Raw genomic sequence first — 7,551 nt, forward strand, 5'->3', positions numbered from 1 at the left:
CTCTCTTCTCAAACAAAACATTATTTTGAGAGAAAGATCTTTCTGCTGTTTAGTTTTCTACAGTTTATTCTATCTATTCACAGCAACTGAGAAATACTTACCTCTAACATTAATGGAGCCTCATTTCTTCAAAGGGACAGAAAAGGTGATAGAAAGAAGTAAGACAAGTAAGTAAGATAAGATAGGAGAGAGCAGAAAGGAGTGCCCGATCTGGCTTCCCACACCTCCCCGCTGGATCGGGCTGTACGCTCTACCTCCCCACTGCCTCCCAGAAAAGGGAAGAAGAGCAGAGGGGAGAAGAGCGGAACGTTTTTCTTTCCTATTCTTTCATTCCTCCTTTTAGTTTCACTACCATGAGGTTATTTATCACTTAACTCATACAGCATTCAAATACAGCATTTAATATACATTTATATAGTTGCAGGTTTAAGCTGCTAATAATCCTGACATCTTGGAAATATACAGTACTGTGTAAAAATCTCAAACTAGCAAGGCAAAAACGGACTTTTTGCAATTTTGAAGACCTTGAAAGTCAAAATTTGGTATGCTTTCTTAAGTCTCTCAGGGAAGCTTTCTTGTAATTTCTTCACATAGGCAGGAATAGCTCTCCAAAGTTCTTAAAGAACATTTAACGCTCTTCTTTTGATGGCAGCTGCGTTCTTTTCCATTCTCTGATAAGACAATCCCACACTTCTTCAACAATGTTGAGGTCCGGGCCCTGTGGAGGCCAATCCCTGACTGGTATTGTTCCATTGCATCTGTTTCTATCCAGGTATGCTTTTACTGAACTGGCAGTGTGTTTGGAATCATTGTAACGCTGAAAAATGAAGCTACTTCCAATTGCTTGTGATGGATCAAAATGTGACGGTAGCTTCTGCCTTCATAATTTAATCTGTTTTGATTTAATTAATTAATAAGATCCTGAACACCGCTGGCTGAAGTGCAGCCACGAACCATGACATGACAGTGTTGTATAGATGCTGGGGACACTTGCTTTCGTGCCTTTCTCCTGACCTCTTAAATTTAGACGATGATTTGAACCAAAACCTTCAAATTTGGATTAATCACATCACTGGATTTGTTGCCACTGATTGTCAGGCCAGCTCTTGTGTAATTTGGCATACCTCAGCTCTTTCTCCCCGTTTCCCCTTCTTTAAGAATGAGTGTTTTTAATGAGGCTTCAGTAAACAGTAGATGGATCAACTGAATAGCCAGATTCATCTCTCAGTTGCTTGTCAGGTCTTTGCTGAAGCTTTACATATTTCTAAAGGACATGACTTTCAGATCGTTCATCTACTGTGGATATTTTTGTGTGTGTTATGTTTGGCATTTTTAGAGCAATGGGAACAAATATGTTTTTGCAATGGGCTGCTGGTAGCAAAGGGCCTAAAGATACAATGTAAATGTAGTTCTTAGCTAAGTTGTGCAGACAACACTGCTCCACGGCTTTTTTATGCTTGAAATTATCCATAGATTGATGTTAAGTGGCTGACCAATCAAACAATCTCAATTCTTCTGACAATTTTTAGGTACAAGAACTGTACTGAATGAACTAGAAGTCAAATAAAAACTTTCAATAACCTTCACAAAGCCTGGAGAACTCTTGCTCAAGAAGCTCTGGCTCCTTGGAAGCATGAAAAATGAGGGCTATTTAAACGGCGTTTTGCACAGTACTGTTTAATAGAAAGAAGATCCAGGAAGCATTCAAGCCATAATGCAAAACCAAAGTTAAAATAGAAGCCACTCTTATTTTATTGATCACTTAAAAATTACAATACTGCCATCTGGACATCGAATGGACCATCACTTGTGTTTTTTATGGTGACAAACACAATCAAAGTTCACATTTAGCAGCTCACACATTTGAAATGTGAGACGCGTCTATTAATTTATTTTTAAACATAACCTGACTACATCCACCTCCAGGTGTTTCACGGCGACCGTCCATCAAGCACTCAGTGTGGCAGCAGCTGCTGCAGCTGGACCACTGCAGGAACCAGCTGTGTGCATGTGTGTGTGCGTTTGCATGTGTGTGTGTGTCCTTCCAGCCAGATGTGAGGAGAGTGAGAGGTCTTTTCCACCAAAGTCAGCAGCACCTGGGCCAGCTCAGGGCAGGACCAGCAGCCAGACCAGGCCACCCAGCTTATCCTGTGGACTATTAGTCCCAGACTGTCTATTGTTGTTTTAAGCAAAAATCCCCCTCAGATACTTTTACATCGCTCATCAGTCTGCAACGCTCAGTGCATTCCACAGGTTCATATGAGATGCAGTGCTGTGATTCATGCTTTAGGACCCACCTTGCCTGAACCTGCTCCCCTGATAAGCATGCAGAGAATGAGCTATACATTATATAAGCATGTAGAAAGAGCATTACCTTTTCTAAGACGAGAGACTAAGAGCTGGCCTCTGACTCTGCATCCTCTGTGTGGCCACCTATGGCATCCTAATGCGTCATCAATATTCAGCACATATGGCTTACAATAATAAGATAAATCATACTTTGGATAGAAACATAATCAGTTAACACACATAATCAATTATTTGTTTAGATCTTGTTGCAGGGTATTCTGGCTCAGGATCACCTGCTTGCAACATGTAATCCTGCAGGCACAGAAGATAGGAACTGAATTATGAAATCACATTTTTATTTTTTTGAAGGTTCTTGTGTGTTTGCTAGAATTTATGGTGAAATGCAGGCGTGAAATGGACGAGAGGTTTGGATATCAGAAGTGGTCTGAAGAAAGGCATCGTGGAGAACTTGCAGTCTGGTTTAGCGATGATGTAGAACTGGGTATCTACAAATGATTTATCTTATGCATGCAGAATGGCAGCTATTCAATGTTGCTATTGAATGTTAGTTCAAATAATCAAAATTCCTCCACAATTTTGGAAATCTTACCACTGAACAGCATGACTAATGGTCTCGGTCGTTCTCATTTCAGATGTCACATATTTACTTGTGTAGTACATGAATTTCCATAGGGTGGTGTCTTGAATCTGAAGATATGAGTCGGACACTTGCATTTTGCAACGTTTATGCTCCCTGGCATGTTTTAGTGATCATCTTAGATATACTGAATGCCTGCAAAAAAACAGTCTGCTCATATTTTGTGTCTACTCGCCCTTTGTCAGTAAAAGGCCCTCCTCTTTCCACTTCATAGCCAAGATGTTGACCAATGAGGATGAGACAAATGATAGATCTACCACAGTTACCATAGAGGCTGAAAATCTGAATAGCTCTATATCACATTGTTATCATTGTGAGCTTCAGATCAGTCTATTGACCTTGAAGGAGAGGTAAATAATTCTGGACATGCTCCTGTCTTAGTGAATTTCCATAGCTGTGTTTGATGCTGCAAAAGCACTTACAGTACAGGTGTAACATAAGTGCAAGTATGTGATTTTTAGGAAAATGAACCTCTGTTCCATCCATTGGTGACATGTTGGCCTACACTGAAAAAATGGGAATTGGCAGGCTTTTGAATTTGCACAAATGAATTTAGTTAATGCTACACAAGCCTCTCATGTTTCCCTTATTTACATGATTAAATAAAGTACCATTTATTTATAAACAATACTGAGACTACTCATTTTTCTTGCATTGATTTAAAGTGACTAAATTAGAATACTAAAACCATTGTAATCATGTTTGACCACAACCGGAAATGATGCAATATATTCAAAGACAACAACTAAATGTGATTGGATAATAAGACCTACCTTATCCAATAAGACAACAACATAATTTAAGGACAGCGCAATTGACCGCCAGATTCTGGAAGACTGTTCAGCCGCATGCAACCTTTGGCACTGAGTCAGGCATAGTGAGAAGGTAAGTAATTTAAATACATTTGTTTTAGTTGGGTACGTTTTCACAGAATTGTTGTAGTGCATGCTATATGAAACGTAATCTGTAATGCATCTACATGTTGTTTTTACAGTGCTAGCTAAAGTTGGTATTAGCTTTGTGGCTAAAGCTGAAAAATATTAACGAATTGCACATAGTCGGGAGAAAGCAGCTGTTGTCGGTCAGATATGGAATTTATGCATGTGACAGAGAGCACTGACGTTTTTGATGGCTTAGCAAGTTAAAACGTCACTGAGAGAGCGCAATAGTGTTTGTGTTACTCGTGCTAGCTATGGCTACAGTGGGTAATTAGTCTGGCTCTAACCGTCAGAGTTTCAGAAGCTGGGAGGGCCACAGTGCCATACCTTAATTCTTGCTGATGACATGCACTCAAGTTATAATAAGCATCCTGCCACCTTAGACGTGGGTTTGAGAACCTGTACCCATAAATGCCAAATCATTTTTCCATTTAGTCATTGTTTTAGGTGAAGTGTCACTTACTTGACTATTCTATCGGTCATGCCCAAATAATACAGCAGATATCTACAAGGAGATAAGTTTGTTCAACAGACTATGTCTTATTAAGTGATGTATTGTGAATTTTCCAACATCGGCCCAAAACAAATTAGGACCCTTTCCCCCCCTCTTTTTTTCTAGTTTGTGTAGAACATATGTGAGCTGGTTCTCAAAACATTATGTATAAATGAGGGAAAGATTGGTACTTTAAAGAAACCATTGATGCTCTTCTGGACTGGAATACCTTTCTTCAATTAAAATTAATGTTTTTTGTGATGGTGGAATTTTTACCTTTATGATTACAGAAGTCAAAACATCAGATGATGATAGCTTACCATCTAAACTCCCCATCTCTTGGCAAGTCTGAATTAGAGGGCTCAGCTGTATCGGCCTTTCTAGTGGATTTGCTTAAAGAGGAGATAGCTTAAGTCATTAGGTACATATTCCCTGACATTCTAGAGGTCAACCTTGCACAGTGTGTGACATTAAAGGGCATAACTTATAGAAATGGAATGGTACTGGCCCAAAGGGCAGCAGGTGGATTGCCAGAATACTGAAAAACCATATCTGCATTGTACCACAGCATATTCTACATTGTCAGAGAGCTTGGTGGCTGGTACAGAGAGCACGACAGAGCTTTTGAGCTCCGCCCAGTATCCACAAGAATATTCACTCTCGCTTCGCTCTGTGAACTCCTTGATACTTATCCATTGGTTGACTATGAGATTGGATCAGTCCACATTGTGACTTTAAAAAGGCATATAGAAATAAAAGGTGTTCATATAAGTGTAATAGGTTCAGTCGCATGTATTTCATTAGATAAATTCTTCTTTTTTATGTCTGATCTTTATAACTTTGAGTATTGGGTATGGATAGCTTTATGAAAACTAAACTGAAATGATTCTTTCTGAATGTCTGATATTTAATTCTTTTTTTCCTACAGAGTCCTATGGGGAGTCCTATGGTCCTAAAGACTGTTTTGGCTGACGGAACCTGTCGAAGGCTCACTCTCTAATGGAGTGCCTGAATCAACTGAGGATCTCATCGCTGAAGTCAAGAGACAGTGTTGTCTTCAGGGCAGTTTCAGACTTCAGTTTATGGATTCCTTGTTTGGGAATGAGTTTCTTAACCTTACCTCAGTTTCAGAAGTAGCAGACAAGGGGACTCTTAAAGCTATTGACATGTCAAAGCCCACCACATGGATATAAAAAAAGAGTAAAAGAGTTGGTGAAACTCAAGATGGAAAAGACTTTTTCATACAGAAGACATGAAGTTGTTCGTGATGCACCAATGGTGGAGGCTTTCATGGCAAGATGGCCTGCTCTATTTGATTTCCATGAGGTAAGGTTTGCCTCATACACGGTGTTCTTGTGGTATTAGCCTAAAATGGTTAAGGCACAGTTGTTATTTGACAGCCCATTTCTTCAGCATGAGTGATTGAGGCCTTCTTCCAGGTATTAAACCTTTGAAGCTCATTTCTCTGTGCTCATGTTTTCAGATCAACGCTGAGTTTAAGAGAATTGCCACTATCCCCCCTCAAACAAAGTTCCTGGCTCAGCTGGATCTCCACTTGGACAACCTGGTGAAGTTGGTCAACAGAAGAGGAGAGCTTGGACTAATACTGAAAAGAATTGTGGCATAAATGGATAATGTAAGTGATAAAGCCTCAACATTCACTTAACATGATCCTCTTTGGATGAAATTTTACAATTGTGGAAGATTTCAAATGTTTTCCCATGATAAATTCTCTCATTTTGTATTTTTACATCTGCTTGTTTTTTTAACCTTCACTTTGTTAACTTATTATTAATTGCCAGTAAACCTATTATTAATTTGTGTGCCTTTACTTTAAAAACATTCATGTAAAGTACACTATTAAAACTTAAATGAAGGACAAGAGCTGAATGAAGATGCTAATTACATACATTTCATTTCAGTGTGAAGATGTTGATGCTGAGTGTGTCAAGGGAATGTGTATCTACATGGGTGAAGACCCTGGCATGCTTATCCAGGAGTATGTGGTATGTACTTGTCTTTTTTTTTTTTTTTTTTTTTTTTTGGACTTTCCACAGTGTGTCATATTACTTACTTGGAAATGACTAACATGGCTTCTTTTTTACAGGGCATGGAAGAACGTGCCATCAGTGAGACTGTTGAAGACACCACTGTTTGAATTTATCTTCTTAAAGAGCAAGCTTCAGCAGATGAACAAGAGTTGTCCTTGCAGGCATCAGGGTGGCGAAGACTTTGGATAATGTAGCATTTGCTGTGATAATGCTATTTGGACTAATGTATGCATTAAACCTTGCCTACCCTGCTGACCTTCGCTGCAACTTTGACGTTTTCCAGAAGGTTTTCATGAAACTGGATGGAGCTAAACTCTCTAAAGTTCTTGCTTTCAAAAACCATCTGTTTCATTGAAAAGTCAAAGACTGCACTTCTGCAATTCTTTGCAGTTTTTCATTTTGTGTTCAGTAACGTTATACTGCTTATGTTTTTATTGCTTTCCCCTCGTGTGACTGCAATGCAGGATAATTTTTCCTTTTGGTATCATGTTGTAAGAAATTTCTACTGACGATTTTTAGCAATATGTTCTAAGTCAACCTTAATGTCCTGCTTACATTAACATTTATGAAGATTAAAATTCATGTAGGTGTTTGGTATTAGTTATGTAACAATGTCATTTAAGGCTCAACTTAGTTGAAATCTTATACAGGTAAATACATGTACAGAAGCTGAAACTGTTGTCAAATAACACACAAGTTATATTTGGGTAAATCTGTTTATTCATAAAAGCGTGTTGCTTTTTTTCAGGTAGTCTTAATTTAGTTTACATTTTCAATTGTGTAATTAATACAAATGTTATATGTAAGAGATGACGGGATCATCTATAAGCACTTTCTTTTATTTGCTGCTGAGGTCAGTTTTTTGTGAAATATTTGCAAATATATTCTCAAACTAACTTTTTCTTTTAGTTATTTCTGCAGGCTATCTTTAAAAATGTGTTAACAAGTTTATATGGATGCGATTTTGGACTTGTTCATGGCAGAATTGCTGCTTTCACTGCTGTTACAGTTTAATAAAGGTGAATTGTTCAGTAGCACTCACAGTCTTTGCCTTTTTTGTCAATAATAATCAGTTAATATTTCAATTGAAAAAATTAAGTAGGATTTAAAGCCATAATTTGT

General features: G+C 38.3%; 1 long non-coding RNA gene across 1 annotated transcript; it reads left to right on the forward strand.

Moving 5' to 3' along the window:
* The first annotated feature begins 5,358 nt into the window (after positions 1-5,358).
* On the forward strand, positions 5,359-6,602 carry LOC143419948 (uncharacterized). Its single transcript, XR_013099974.1, has 3 exons — positions 5,359-5,704; positions 5,862-6,014; positions 6,301-6,602. It is a non-coding gene; the product is annotated as an uncharacterized LOC143419948 (long non-coding RNA).
* The last annotated feature ends 949 nt before the right edge of the window (positions 6,603-7,551 follow it).

The sequence above is a fragment of the Maylandia zebra genome, linkage group LG8 (assembly GCF_041146795.1).
Source record: "Maylandia zebra isolate NMK-2024a linkage group LG8, Mzebra_GT3a, whole genome shotgun sequence".
NCBI lineage: Eukaryota > Metazoa > Chordata > Actinopteri > Cichliformes > Cichlidae > Maylandia > Maylandia zebra.